The sequence below is a fragment of the Hypanus sabinus genome, chromosome 10 (assembly GCF_030144855.1).
Source record: "Hypanus sabinus isolate sHypSab1 chromosome 10, sHypSab1.hap1, whole genome shotgun sequence".
Taxonomy (NCBI): domain Eukaryota; kingdom Metazoa; phylum Chordata; class Chondrichthyes; order Myliobatiformes; family Dasyatidae; genus Hypanus; species Hypanus sabinus.
In genome coordinates, this window is record NC_082715.1 from 167,321,161 (window position 1) to 167,337,937 (window position 16,777).

Sequence of the window (16,777 nt, forward strand, 5' to 3'; positions counted from 1 at the left end):
CCAGGTCTGAGCTTCATGTCCTTGTCCAGCCCTGTAGTCTCGCGTCCTTCCCCCACGCCCAGTCCTGTTGCCTTGCTACATTAGTCCTCGCCTGGATCCGGAGCCCGAGTCAAGACCCAAGTCCAGGGTCCCTGAGGAGTCTCTGGCTCGCAGTCCTTGTTCAGCTTCCTAGCTCCTAGTTCCCAGTTCCTAGTTCCTTGTCCAGGTCCCAGTTTCCTTGTCTAGTCCTAGCCCAGGTCCCAGTTTCCTAGTCTAGTCCTAGCCCAGGCCCTGCATCCTAGTCTTCTCCAGGGCGAGTATCTTGTCTAGCGTTGTTTCTACCCCACTTCCCTTGCTTTATTTCACACCTGGTCCTTTCCCTAGTAATTCAGTGTCTATGTCTTGTACTCGGTTCCGTTTCCAACGCCCACCGTATGACAGTATATTCCTCTCTCTTATTGGCTGTTGGGTGGTCTACCGTATAATCCCATCACAGTGATTGCGCCTATCTTTGTCACAACCGCGGATTCAGCAGCGCAGCAGTTACGGCAATTGTACTCCTGAATATGCACGTGTCAGCTGATTATTATTTCATTGTGATCATATTTTACCTTTACATACTGCTCGAGTCAAATTTTACACGTTTTGACATTTGACAACAGTAAAAGCACCCTAAATGCCATTTTAGCCGAAATTCGATGACGTTTCCTAAAGTAATGCAAAATGCACAAAAATGAAAATATTTTCCTAAAGGATTGTACATTGATGCTGTTCGGGGTAAAATTTGACCCGTATCTATTGAAATGGATTTTAGAGCTGTGAAACATTAATTAAGGATTTAAGTACATTGAGGCTGTTCCGGGTCAAAATTGACCCATATCTATTGAAATGACCTTAAGATCTTTGGATTAAGGATTAATCGCCCACTTATTAATGTCAGATAGGCTATCTATACATTTTAAATACATCTGTGGTTCAAAATTGGTATAGACATTTGTAATGACGGGATTCTGGGGCCGGGTCAAAATTGACCCGGACCATACTGTGAAGGTATAGAATATGAACCGAATGTAAGGGTTAACTCCATTCATTCCATTGTAGTATTTTTCAAGTCTTGGACACAGCGACGCATTGCTGTCTTTTTACATTCCGTCTTCCCTAAGAAATTAGACTGTAGAGTCTACTGACACTGAAGACTAGCGGACACGAGGAAATCTGCAAATGCTGGAAATTCAAGCAACACACACAGAATGCTGGTGAAACACAGCAGGCCAGGCAGCATCTATAGGAAGAAGCACTGTCGACGTTTCGGGCCGAGAACCTTCGTCAGATATAACTGGAAGAAAATATAGTATAGATTTGAAAGTAGGATGAGGAGGGGGAATTGCGAAATGATAGGAGAAGACCCAAGGTGGTGGGGTGAAGCCAAGAGCTGGAAAGATGATTGGGAAAGGGGGTGTAGAAGGGAAAGGATCATGGGACGGGAGGCCTAGGGAGAAAGAAAGGGGGAGGGGAGCAACAGAGGGAGATGGAGAACAGGCAGAGTGATGGGCATAAAGAGAGAAAAAAGGGGTGAATAAAATAAATCAGAGATGGGGTAAAAAGGGGAGGAGGGACTTACGGAAGTTAAAGAAGTCAACGTTCATGCCATCAGTTTGGAGGCTACCCAGCCGGTATATAAGGTGTTGTTCGTCCAACCTGAGTGTGGATTCATCTTGACAGTAGAGGAGACCATGGATAGAAATATCAGAATGGGAATGGTACGTGAAATTAAAATATGTGGCCACTGGGAGATCCGCTTTCTCTGGAGGATAGAGCGTAGGTGTTCAGCGAAATGGTCTCCAAGTCTGCGTCGGCTCTCACCAATATATAAAAGGCCGCACCGGAAGCACCGGACGCAGTATACCACATTAGCCGACTCACAGGTGAAGTGTTGCCTCACCTGGAAGGACTGTCTGGGGCCCTGAATGGCGGTGAGGGAGGAAGTGTAAGGGGAGGTTTACAAGGATAACTGCCAGGAGGGAGATTGGTGCGAAGTGATGGGGGGACGAGTGGACAAGGGTGTCGCGTAGGGAGCGATCCCTGCGGAATGCAGAAAAGGTGGGGGGGGGTGTATTTGCTTGATAGTGGTATCCCGTTGGAGGTGACGGAAGAAAAGGAGAATTATACGTTGTAACTGGAGGCTGTTGGATTGGTAGGTGAGGACAAGGAGAACCCTACCCGAGTGGGCTAGCGGTTGGATGGGGTTAGGGCAGATGTGCGGGAAATGGGGGAGATGCGTTTGAGAGCAGAGTTGATGGTGGAGGAAGTGAAGCCCCTTTGTTTAAAAAAGGAAGAGATCTACTTCGTCCTGGAATGAACAGCCTCATCCTGAAAGCAGATGCGGCGGAGACGGAGGAATTGCGAAAAATTGATGGCATGTTTGCAAGAGACAAGGTGGGAAGAGGAATAGTCCAGGTAGCTATGAGAGTCAGTAGGCTTATAGTAGATATCAGAGATGAAGGCAGAAAGATCAAGAAAGGGGAGGGAGGTGCCGGAAATGCACAAGGTAAATTTAAGTGCAGGGTGAAAGTTGGATTCAAAGTTAATGAAGTCAACGAGTCATGCGTGCAGGAGGCAGGGCCAATACAGTCGTCGATGTACCGAAGGATAAGAGGAGGACGGGTTCCCTTATAGGCTTGAACATGGACTGTTCCACAAAGCCATCAAAAATGTAGGCATAGCAGCTAGCCATGCGGGTGCGCATGGCTACACCTTTGGTTTGTATGAAGTGGTAGGAGCCAAAGGAGATATTATGAGAGTAAGAACTAATTCCGCTAGACGGAGGAGCGTAGTGTTTTAGGGGAATTGGTTAGGTCTCTCAATAATAGGAAAACAGGGTCTTTCCTCAGGCTGCTGGCTATCATCACTGACAATATTTCTACTAGCCCAAAGAGCAGCTTCATCCGCGTTCTCTTCCGAATCCCGCTCTATTTTTTGTTCCTCTACTTCGCCGTCACACTCCTTCGATGAACTGTTGTCGACCTCATCCCCACTTACTTCTTTCTGCATGTCACTTTCAATTAAGGCTCAGGGTGAGACGCCACTAATTCCTTTAGATGAAGTCGTTTTCTCACTAAAACCCTATCTATTTTTCACGCCGGTCAATTACATTCACGTGCCAAACCCACACTAGCTTGTAAATACATAATGTCTGTGTGTGGGGCATCCGTTAACTCGCGAGACCATGGATCTGCGCCTGCATCCTACACAATGCATGTACACTATCAATCTCTCGCCTGACTGAGAGTGAGTGACATCACCATTTTAAGTAATCTTAGATCAGCTTAACTGATCTGACTGTGGACATCAACGGCAAGACATTGACAACGAACGAATAAACAGAACTGTAGTGGATCTGACCTGAGACTAGCATGGAGTCTATAGCTTTATTGCTGCACCGGTGCTATGGTAATTGGTGTGCTGTCTCACTAGATCAACCAGCCACAAGCTGTATTCAAAACTCTACCGAGAATGCAGCTGCAATTTGTATGTCACATTTCAGTTAATTTCTTGGTGATGATACGATATTACTGTTGGGATGATTGTTGCTTTTACAACTTTTCATAACCTGCGTACATTCCTGTTCCTCTTTCTGCCGGTGGTGTTTCCATAACTTTTGGAAATGGAAACAAACATAACAAAGAGTTCTCCTTTATTAACTCTCTGTTACATCCTGAGAGATGCCCAGTGGGAGGGAGGGGATAGTGTCTATGAATAGTAGAAGAGTGTCTGTATTGTACAGGTGTCAGTCCTTGAAGTGCCTGTGTTGTACAAGTGATTAATGATGGAGTACAGTGTTGGGTGTGTATAGGTTCGTGTGCTCACTGCACAGTGCTGTCAGTTTTATAGACCTGTTTTCTGATAGTGAAGTTCTCCATATTGCAAAGTATACTGCCCCGTTCCGTATTCAACTGCTGCCTTTTCTGAATAGTCACATATGCAGTGATGTTTCTACCAGAGATAGATGGTTTCCTTCCCTTTGCAGTACAGACCAGATATTGATAAGTTCTGTCTCCTACAGTACAGTGCCAGCAGTTTAAACATTCTATTTAACTGCATGTGGTCTATGTATCCCAAAGGAATAAATGACCCAAAGGGTTTCCCCGTCTAAAACAGCACCTCCTCTTTCGTATCAAAACGCCAGAGAAAATCACCATGCCCCCTTTCGATGACACTGTTCTCCATGTCCTTCTCCTTAGTGAACACTATTGATTGCGGAGTATTCATGTTCTATCTTGCATGCTAACTCTGGCTCCAGGCATAAACTCATAGTATTCATTTTCTGGTCACTCTTCGCTCTCCTGATTCACTGCATGACTTGTTACTTGTTTCTGGTGTGATCTTCCAAGACTCTGTCTAATTTCATCTTCCTCAACCTTACACATAACTCTTCTTGCATTTTTCAACACATACAGTATTTTTCATCACACTCAGTTCCTGAACGTTCCCGTCCTTCTCTAACTTCCTCATAGGGACAGAGAAGTCCTGAATTCCGACCGACTGAACAGTAAGTGACTCTCGCACGTCAGACATCACTTAACATGAGCTCCATCCAGTAACATCACCTTCCAGATTATTCTCAATGATTCCTGTCCAGTTCTGCTGTAATTTGTCTTTCACAAACTTAAATTCATCCAGCTTCAGATCGATTCTTAGCCTTATCAACAACCATTTGAAAACTTCCTGCATTATCATTCTTAAATCATTCCCAATGAATCTCCAATCATCTTGCTAGGTTCATTTCCCAATGCTATGCCAAATATGTCCCCCTCCCTGGCGGACCATCTATATACTGTTTCTGGAAACCTTCCTGAACACGCTTCACAAATAATGCCCCGTCCGTACCACAGGTGGTATGGAAGTCTCAGTCATGCTGGGCAGATTATTCACCCATTATAGCTTCTCTATTGTTTTTTATGTCAGCCCATCACCTGTTGCCATATTTTTTCAACTCACTTTCTGGCTATTGGAAGGTCGACACATCACAGTGATTGCACCTTTCTTATTCCCGATTTCTACCCACATTGCCTTACGGGATGAGCCTCTGGGATGACCTCAAACTTGTAACATTCCTCCTGATCATTGTACAGCTCCCAAACTTCTTTTTTCACCACGGTCACCCTTCTCTCAACCGGATCTCTGTAATGGATGAATAACCGTGACATTTATAATCACATCTGTTCTGACTGTTCTACACCCTGCCCTGAAATAATCTCACTTCTGCCATTCGGTGCCTTTGTGTTTATTAATATGGCCTCATCTTTACTTCCGTTGTGGGTTATTTGACCTCATCTCTACATTCCACTCAATGTTACTAACTGACCGGTAGCTCTCAATCCCAACACCGCCTCCACATGGCACATGATAAAAATCATCAGGGAGGCTCCAGCAAGATTCCCTGTAAAATTATTAGGTGCCAGTGTCCGGGATGTTTCGGATCTCGTCCTAGGTATCCTGCGCTGGGAGGGAGAAGAGCCAGAAGTCGTGATACCAATGACAAAGGAGGAAAAGCGAAGAGGTACTTAAAATCAGACTACAGGGAGTTAGGAAGGATGTTGAGAAGCAGGACAGCAAAACTAGTAGTCTCGGGATTACTGCCTGTGCCACACGACAGTGGAAATAGGAATAGAATGAGGTGGGGATAAATGCGTGGCTGAAGGATTGGAGGATCTGGCCGATATTCAGATTTCTGGATCATTGGGACCTCTTTTGAGGCAGATGTGATCTGTACAGAAAGGATGGCTTGCACTTGAATCGCAGGGGACCAATATCCTGGCTGGGAGGTTCACTAAGGCTACAGGGGAAAGTTCAATATAGAATTGTTGAAGGGTGGCAACAGAACTGAAGAGACTAGGGAAGAGGAGGATGGCACACAAATAGAGAGAGCTTTTAGACAGTGCGAGAGGGAAGATAGGCAAGTGATAGAGAAGGGACACGTTCAGACCGAAGGTTCGAGATGTGTCTATTTTAAACCAAGGAGTGTTCTGAACAAAGCCGATGAGCTTAGAACGTGGACCAGTACTTGAAGATATGATGTGATGGCCTTTACAAAGACTTGTATGGGTCAGGGACAGGCGTGTTTAATTGGAGTGCAGGGTTTTAGATGTTTTAGAAAGGACAAGGAGGGAGGTAAAAGAGATGGGGGCATGTGAAAAAAAAGAATATCATTAGGATGTAAATGTCTCCAAATTTGAAGTAGGCCAAAATCAATTAAAAAGGAGTTAATAAATGATGCAGAACAACTGGGGAGCCGCTGATTGTTTGAATTTTTTTTCAATCAAAGAATTTAAACAGCAGTTGAAATCACCACTCATTAACAGCATATATTCTTTTAAATCCGGCAATAAAGCAAATACATTTTTTTAAAAGAAGGATCGTCTACATTAGGTACATATACATTAACTAAGAAAATATTTCTATTACAAATTGTTCTGTTAACAATTAAAAATCTACCATTAATATATGACACAATGTCATCTTGGATGAATACAATATTAGATTTAATTAAAATAGATACTCCCGTTGTTTTATTTTGACAAGTAGCCTGGAATTCAAGGCCCTTCCATATTTTAAAAATTCTCTTTTGATATGCGTTTCTTGAACAAAAATTATATCAGTTTGGAATCAATTAATGATTTTAAAAGTCTTCTTTCGCTTAATAGGATGATTCCCATCACGTACATTCCAACTTGTAAGGTTTATCTGTTTAGTTACCATAAAAATGTGATTGTATTTAACACATAAATACACGCATACAAGAGCGGGCTAATCAAAACTGGCGGTGATATACATAACCATATAAAAAACATATATGCTCCGGAACTCCGTAATGGAAAAAAAAAAGATGCAATAAAGTAAAATATTAAGGTTAATTGTAGGATGAACTTACCTTGCAACTGAAAACGAACCCCAGTCCCCCCACCACCTCGAAAAGGCCGAAATTCGTCAAAAATGGCTGAATTGCGTCACATAGAAGTGAAAAAAGAGATAGGCTCCACGAGCTGCACATTTTATAATGGTGATTTTAAAAGTTTTCCTTAATTACTCCCCCCAGTTACAAAAAAAAGAACACAAACGGCGCTAAAATAGGAAAGCCCTACAGAGACAAAAGATGTTTATACTAGTTCATTAAAAATAAGCTGAGGAATGCAGAAACAATCTCCGAATACGTCAAAACAATAAAATTAAGCAGAGAGAAAAATGCCAATGTAATCTCTAATGAAGAAGAATCAGCGCCATTTTCCATTTAACTAACAGGACTATTTAAAAAATATGTTTAGAAAAAAATATGTATCTATCTACTAAGCTCTCCCAGCTCGATATATATAAGAAAAAGGCCTTATGAACTATGAAAACAATCACTTAAATAATGAAAAAAAGGATAAAAAGAAATAATCAAACCGGTTAACAATCTGTCCGCTGTGTTATTTCGCTCAGTAGACCAGACAGATGTCGGAAAATTCATTCATCAGTCAGATCAAAAAGTTCACATCTTCTTTAAATGGTCTATCGATCAACGACCATCTTACGCAAATCATAAATTTTCAAAATTTACTTTCTTTCCAAAATCACAATTATTCAGCAGACCTAAAAATATTCAGACCTCGGCTGCAGCCGAATTAGAATTATCATAGTCGAATGCCTCTTTGGGGTCCAGAAAAACACGTGGAGTCGAAAGTTTAGGAAATAATTTTAATCGGGCTGCAGAGTGAAGTGATGGAAATAATTCCTTATCATAGGCTATCTTCATGGCTGGAACGAATTTAGACCACGGGTCCATAACTTCTCGTGAGCAATCTTCATAAAAACGATTCTCGGAACCCTTCAAAAAAAAACTCTCTGCTTAATTGCATATTTTATGATTTGTTCTTTAACTTTGAAACAAAGAAAGCAGACCACATCTGACCTTGGTTTATTCGGATTCTGAGATTTCGAAGTGAAAATTCTTTGCGTTCTTTCGATGTCGGGAGGTTGAGGTAAAATATCCGGAAACAGAGATTGAAACAAGTAAGCAAAATAGTCCAATAAATCCACACTCTCAGATCTTTCCTTCAGTCCAACAATTCGAGTAATATTCCGACGAGATCCTGCTTGCAAATCGATAATCTTATGTTGAGACTTTTCCAAGCAGGCTGAAATATCCGCGATCTGACGCTTTGTCGTTTTAAGTTCAGAATTAAAGTAAATAATATTTTCCTGCACAAATTGAAAACAGACAGACAGACAGACAGACAGATATGCTTTATTGATCCCGAGGGCAATTCGGCTTCGTTACAGTCGCACCAACCAAGAATAGTACAGAAATATAGCAATACAGAACCATAAATAATTAATTAATTAAATAAATAGCTAGATAAATAAATAGATAAATAAATAAATAGGCAGATAATTGCTCAGAGAAAGGTTGAACAAGTTAGGTCACTATTCATTGGAGCGTAGAAGGTTGAGGGGGATTTGATCGAGGTATTTAAAATTTTGAGAGGGATAGATGGAGTTGACGTGAATAGGTTGTTTCCATTGAGAGTAGGGGAGATTCAAATGAGAGGACATGATTTGAGAGTTAGAGGGGAAAAGTTTAAGGGAAACACGAGGGGGTATTTCTTTACTCAGAGAGTGGTAGCTGTGTGGAATGAGCTTCCTGCAGAAGTAGTAGAGGCCAGTTCAGTTGTGTCATTTAAGGTAAAATTGGATAGGTATATGGACAGGAAAGGAGTGGAGGGTTATGGGCTGAGTGCGGGTAGATGGGACCAGGTGAGATTAAGAGTTCGGCACGGACTAGGAGGGCCGAGATGGCCTGTTTCCGTGCTGTGATTGTTATATGGTTAAATGGTTATAATAATAAGTAAATTATTCCAAGTGGAAATAAGTCCAAGGACAGCTTATTAGGTCAGGGTGTCTGACACTCCGAGGGAGGAGTTGTAAAGTTTGATGGCCACAGGCAGGAATGACGTCCTATGACGCTCAGTGTAGCATATCGGTGGAATGATTCTCTGGCTGAACGTACACCTGTGCCTAACCAGTACATGATGGAGTGGATGGGAGACATTGTCAAAGATGGCATGCAACTTTCCTTTCAACCTGACAGGAACATAGAGATTCTACACCCTCCAATTTCACCTTTAAATGAACTCCATTTCTCCATCACATTCTTCCCATAAAACAAATTGTCCAAATCCACTACTTCTAAATCATTTCGCATCTCCTCCAAGTTAGCCTTTTATGAAAAAAATCTCAAACCTGTGTCCAGTCCCATCCTTCTCCATAATTATATTGAAACTAATGGTATTGTGATCACTGATCACGAAGTGCTCCCCAACGCATACCTCCGTCACCTGACTTACCTGGTTCCCTAACAGGAGATCAAACACTCCCCCTTCTCTCGTTGGTACCTCTATGTATTGCTGAAATAAACTATTCTGCACATATGTTACAAACTCTAAACCATCCATTCCTTTTACAGAATGGGCTTCCCAGTCTATGTGCGGAAAATTAAAATCTCCCACAATCACAACCCCGTGCTTACTACAAATACCTGCTATCTCCTTACAAATTTGCCCCTCCAATTCTCCTTCCCCATTAGGTGGTCTATTATACACTCTACAAGTGTTACTGCACATTTCCCACTCCTCAATACCACCCAAATAGTCTCCATAGACGAGCCCTGTAATCTATCCTGCCAGAGCACCGCTGTGATATTTTCTCTGACACGTAATGTAACACCTCCCACTCTTGTCCCTCCAATTCTATCACACCTGAAGCAAAGAAATCCAAGAATATTTAGTTGCGAATCAAACCCCTCCTGCAACCATGTTTCACTAATAGCTATAAAAAATATATTACCAGGTATCAAACCATGATCGAAGCTCATGCACCTTTCTTACAATGATAGCATTAAAATAAATGCATTTAAGAAATTCTCCACCTCTCGCTCTCTGTTTATCGCTAACGGTGCAAACAGCTTTACCATCTTATTTTTATTCCTACTCCCATAGATCAGTTCATACACTTTCGATCGCCTCTCTCCTCCTATCTAGTTTAAATCTATTGGAGCCTCTCTAGCAAACCTATCTGTAAGAATATTTCTCCCCTTCCAGTTCAGATATAAACCGTCCCGCCGGAACAGGTTCCACCTTCCCTGGAAAACTGCGCAATTTTCTATAAATTTGTAGCACTCCCTCCAGCACTATGTGTTCAGCCACGTGTTGATCTGCGCTATCTTACTATTTCTAAATCCGCCTGCATTTGACACTGGTAGCAATCCTGAGATTGCTGTCCTCGAGGTTCTGTCTTTGAAATTGGGGCCTAACTCCCTAAACTCACCTTTCAGGACCTCCTCACTCTTCTTATCCACGTCAATGGTCCCTACATGGATCACGACATCCAGCTACTCACCCGCCCTCTTGAGAATACTGAGAACTCGATTCGAGATTCTGGATTCTCGATCTCTTCCACAGTACCTCTTAGCTGTCCCCCGAGCTATCGAATCCGCTATCACTACTGTTCTCCTCTTTTCCCTCTTTCCCTTCTGAGCTGAGGTTCCATTCTCGGTGCCAGAGATCCAGCCACTGGATCTTGTCCCTGGCAGATCGCCCGTCAATAGTACCAAAATAATATTCTTATTATTGGCGGGAACAGCCACAGGTGTGCTCTACTCGTTATTTCTATTCCCCTTCCTTCTCCTAACTGTGACCCAGCTACCTGCCTCCTGACTCTCAGGGGTGACTATCTCCTTGTAACTCCTGTTGATTGCTGCCCCTGCCTCCCGAATGATCCGAAGTTCATCCAGCTCCAGCTCCAGCTCCAGTTCCTTAACTCGGTTTGTCAGGAACTGCAGCTAGATGCACATTTTACAGGTGTGGTCATCAGGGACAATTGTGCTTGTCCTGACTTCCCACATACTGCAAACGAAGCACTCGACTGTCCTAACTGCTGCCTCCATTACTTACTCCTAATGTAATTAAATTAATTAAAAGGGCTTACCCGGCCTTACTCACTGGGAGCAAGCTCGTCATTAGTCTCTGCTCGCCGAAACCTCTCGAGCCAAAGCCTTCCTATTCTGTCTCCCACTACTCCGTCGTCCGCTACCACGTCGACCCGCTGCCTTTTGGAATCTCCCACTGCCTCACGGGCCGACTTTCACGCGCTTGCGCAGTCCTGTCCCGTTCAACTGCCAAAGAAGTATATCAATGAAGATAAGCCATTTCGTTAGCCTGAACAGTTAATACGCAGTTAATGGTACTGAGAACCGTACATTTCCTTCAGCAAAGTTAGCCATAGGCACATGACGCTCAGATAATTTGTCAAACCTTCCTGCAAGACACAAAGCCCAACCCAAGTGTAGAAAGCAGTGACATAGCTCCGCAAAGCAGTGGAGATCACACCCTGTTCCCCAGGCCCCACATAGTCCAACCTATCTGGGGGCGCCTACTTCTCTGAGACCTGCGTACTCCCTTTTCTAACTCCTCCACCTCAGACATTACAGGAGATTCATGGAAACTCTGAGGCGAACCCTCCTGCGTGCGGTCACCAAAACCACTCTGCACCTCGGAACCTTCTTTCTCTTGCTCGAGCCCCACATCCTCCCCGCCTACGCCCTGTGGTACTCCCGATGGCCCATCACTAGCCCCCGTACCCCGTCTAACCCAGTGGGGGAAGGGCCAGGAGCCTCCCCTCCATCACGGGGGCATCAGCGAACGGCAGCATGTAGCAAACGTCATAGTCATCATCTTCCGTGTCAGTATCCCTCACAGGGGTTGGGCCTGGATCCGTCCCTCCCGGTGTAGGCTCTTCCTCCAGACTGCGTGGTCGCAAAGTCCTGGTACTAAGTGCAGCGGGCACCTCGAGCTTCGCTGTCCTTGATACATCTCAGCCCAGGGGCAACAGATGATGCCGATGGAGAATCTTGACGGTCCCCTTCCCATCCTGGGGCCGCACTTGGAAAACCGGTAAATTGGGCAATTGACTCTCCACCACATAGGGCGTGCCCGATCAGCGATCAGACAGCTGTGATCCCAAATTCTTTATGAGGACTCGATCTCCCGGCAAGAGTTGGGAGAATTTTACTTTCTGGTCATACCTCTTCTTCTTTCTCCGATTCCGCTTCCCACGCCATCTCATAAGCCCTTTGTAGCACTTCATATCAGCCATATACTTCAAGTAATGCTTTGGAGATACTTCGCCCGCGGCAGTCCCGAAACAGAGGTCAATGGGCAATGTTGCCTCGCCACCGGACAAGGCGAGATAATAAGGCAAGTAGCCAGTAGCTTCATTGCGTGTACAGTTGTAACAATGAACCAGATTTCCAATATGTTGACTCCATCGAATCTTTTTTTGCTGATCTCCAGCGTCCCGAGCATGTCTAGCAGGGTCCGATTAAACTCTGCGGCTGGGTATCACCCTGCGGATGATAGGGCGTGGTCCTCGATTTCTCAATTCCCAGCATATCCAATAACTCATTGATGAGCTTACTCACGAAGTCCGGTCCCTGGTCACTATGTATACGTCGAGGAAGGCCATAATTCACAACGTACTTCCACCATGGTACTTTTGCCACCGTAATCGCCCTCTGACCTTGGTGGGGAACGCTTGAGCGTAGTTGGTGTAATGGTTCCTGATGACTATGACATTCGCCGTGTTTCTGGTACCTATGGTCAGGAAATTCATACGCACTATGCACGTGAATTAGCCTGCACAGGCAGCGTCTTCCGGCGCATGCAGCGTATGCAGGACTTGCAGGGTTCGTCGACCTCCGACCTCATTCGGGGACAATAAAACCGGTCCTTAAGAAGCACATAGGTCTTCTCCACCCTTAGGTGTCCAGCGTCATCATGCAGTGACTTCATCACAACCTCCAATACTTCTCAGGCAGGACCAACTGCAAACGCCAAGGTCGGACTGGGTGTGACGTTACCAGGTCATTTAGTACTTCAACCTCAACCTAGGCCATTCTCTCAGCGACACTGCGCCGTGTTGTGTCTTCTCCATCCGGGCCGCGTCTCCCTTCTCGACTGCGTACCAAATAGTGCCAATGCCAGGGTCATCTCGCTGAGCAGCTACAATTTTCTCAGGACTCAGCTCTGGCAGCTACGTGGTCTTCATGTCACAGTAAACTAGGGGTAGGGCGATCGGCTGCCCCCAGTGGCTCCACTGCACGATGTGGCCTCTCCTTTTCTTCGGCCTACGTGGTGATAGCAAACTGACACATGGCCTTCACCCTGGATACAGGAACGCTCTCCCACTCCTCGTTCCCCTCCAGGTCCTCGGGCCCCCGTCGGGACATAGCATCCGCATCGACATTCTGGCTCCCCGGCCGATACTTCAGTCTAAAATCGTATGCAGACAGAGCGGTCAACCACCGATGACCGGTGGCGTCCATTTTTGCCGACGCCTGGATTGTAGGTAAGCAGGTTGTTGTCCGTCCTCATCTCAAATATGGCCCGGTAGTGATAGTTACTCAGCTTATCCACCACCGCCAATTTCAACGCCAGAAGCTCCAACTTATGGGTGGGATAGTCCCTCTCAGAGAATGGCAAACTCCGACTGACAAATGCCACCAGTCTTAGCCCGGCGCCCTGATTCCGATACAAGACGGCCCCTAACCGCTCTCGAATGGCATTAGTGTGTAACACATAGTGCAATCGGAGGTACGCAAAAGCCAGCACCGGCGCTTGAGTGATCATCTCCTTCAGTGACTGAAAAGCTGCATCACATTGGTCATCCCATCCTTATCCGAAAGGCTCTGACGGGTTCGAACACACCCCAGCCTCCGGTCCACTCCTCCCTTTCCCTTTCTCTCTAAGAGGAGGGTAGCCACGCAGAGGCCTGTTCAAGGGATGGCACACCTTGACGTAGCCCTTCACGAATCTCCGGTGGTATCCACAGAAAATCAAGAACGAGCACAGAGAGCTCACAGTCTGTGGTGTCGACCAGATGGTCACCGCATCGATCTTAGTCGGGTCTGTAGATACTCCATCCCGCGAGATCATATGTCCAACATCGCAAACAAATGTCCGGTAAAACTGGCACCTGTCCAGGGGAAGTTTTAAACCTTCATCCTTCAGCCGGTTGAGCAACTTCATTAGTCTCGCTTCGTGTTCTTGCAAACTGGATCGAAATGCTATCAAGTCGTCCGAATATACCAGCATTTCAAGCGGACTCATATCCCCCACGGTCTCTTCGATGATCCTCTGGAAGGTGGCAGAGGCCCCCGATATGCCCAGGAGCATCCTTTAGAAAAGGTAAAATCCCAGAGGGCATATAAAGTCCGTCATCTCCTTATCCGCCTCTGTCATCGGAATCTGGTTTCATATACTACGCAAATCCAACACGCTGAACCACTCCACCCCACTCAGACAGGCCAGCACGTCTTCGACCCTGGGGACCGTATACTGGTCAGGGATGGTGCCCCTATTCAGGCTCCCATAGTCCACACACATACGAATCTTCCCATTTTTCTTCCTGGCCACGACTAGTGGGGACGCATAAGGGCTGCGGAACTCCGTAATGATCCCAGATTCATTCAACTTACAAAAAACCTGTCACAAATCCTCTTCGTCTGTAAGGGCCGGTCTCTGCGACTTCTCTCGAAACAGAGTGTCTTCAGTCACCCGGATGGTGTGATGAGTCCTCCCGGAACAGCCCACGTTAAACTGGTCTAGGGGGGAAAAAAAAATCTTTCAGCATCAGCATCTTCTCCACCATCCTCCGCTTCCAAATCTCTGGAACAGGCGAGGCCCCGAAGTTAAAAGCCCCAGCGGTCAACTTATCCCTGTTTTCCAATGGCCCTCCCCGAGCGAGCCTCACGGGTGCACTATGCACCACCGCTGCCGAGAAAAATATACCAAGGGCTTTCCTCGTTTAAAAGTAATCTCCCGTTGCGTGGTGTTCCTGGCGATCACAACAATCCGGCGTGCTTGTACCACCGAGAGCTTCAGTGGCTCAGTCCTCACCAGCACCCCAGCTGGGAATGTCGATTCGCTCTCGAGATCCTCCGGGTTGTCCACTAAAAAGGTTTCACCCTCAGGCACTTCAGAGTATCTGGGGATCGCCATCACTCTCGCTAATTCACCGGGTCGGACCACTCTAGACTTCGACTGGGCACACCATACAATTCCTCTTTCCAATGCCGAGTCCCGCCCCGTGTGACCACACACCTCCTTAAAGACGACTTGAAACACTGGGTGCACCGACAGGGTCTCCAGAAAGTCCTCACCCGCCTTCTCCTTGCAGGTCCCCAGCAGTCTCTGCACAATAGGAGTGTTGGTCCCTATCAGAATTGATACACTCCTAGCCTCAAATGGGTCCTGGAAAACCAGCACCAAGCCCTCTTGAGCCTCAGACACTCCCTCCTCGTACTCTAGAAACTCCAGCCTCACGGACAAATAACCATCGTATGGGTAATCACCAGCACTGATATCCGAAATTTCTAGGGCACTGAAGGGCATCAAGGGTAAATGCGACAAATACTGATTGCAGAACGAACAGTATAATAGCGTGACCTGCGACCGCCTGTCGAGTATGGCTTTTGCATTTATTCCCTCAATCCGGATTGACACGCTGGATCAGGGTTCCACCAATCATTCAGGCCTCTATGCCATCCCTTCAGGGAGGGGCCCTTTGGGCCCGTCCCCTCAGGTGGAGGGACCCCCCCTTACTATTTCCCGACTGGGTGTTGCACCCAAGAGACTACCAAGGAAGACTGCACCGTACTGTCGTAGCCCACCTCCGACTCCAATGCGTCCTCCTCGTCCCTCAACTCTCTGAGCAACTGACCAATGGTTGGGGTTGCGCGATCTACGGGACTGCCGAGACTCGTAGCAATCACAGCATGCCTCTGTGCGTCCTGGGCTACCTGGTCTATCCTTATCTGATTCACCTCCATCTCCGAAATGACGCCCCGTCGCCTCAAACAATTTAACCTTCGCTCTAACCGGAAAAGATACCCAGAATTTTGTTCCCCTTTCTCCTGACACTGGCTCCGAAGCCCCCCTAAAAGCTCCACAGTGCCCTCCCCGCCCCCACCCCCGTCAGTGCAAATGTCTCCTCTAACGTTTCTAGCTTTTCAATCGAAGCAAGAGGCTGAGAGTGGAAGACTGAAGCATAGCGGAGGGAAGGTCCTTTCTCTTCAACTGATTGGGGAAATGAGGTTAGACTGCGCAGACGCGTGACGCGGCGCGCCAAGGTTTAAAAGAAAGACAGCCATATACAGCAGCCATCGTGGGAGTGAACTGAGTTGGCGCGGGACGGCTTTTGCTCAATCAGGCTTCGGCGAGAAACAGGCAGAGGCGAGCGTAGGTTCCGGCAAGTTTCTGTTTTTTCTTCTTTTTTTCTTCTCAGAGCAGAGAATATGCCAGGTAGGATGTTAGAATTCTCCTCCTGCAGGATGTGGGAAGCCAGGGAGACCTCCGGTGTCCCTGACACCGTCACCTGCAAGAAGTGCATCCAGCTGCAGTTGCTAACAGAACTGGAGCAGTAGTTGGATGACCTCCGGATCATTAAGGAGACTGAGCAGTTTATAGATAGTAGCTTCCGGGAGGTAGTTACACCTAAGGAACAGGTCACAGGTACTTGGGTTACTGTCAGGTGAGGGAAGGGGAAACGGCAGGTAGTACAGGGTTTCCCTGAGGCCATTCCCTTCCAAAAACAGGTATACCGCCTTGGATACAGTTGCGGTGGATGGCTTACATGGAACAAGCTGCGGCAGCTGGATCTCTTGCACTGAGTCTGGTTCTGCAGTGCCGAAGGGAGGGAGAAGGAA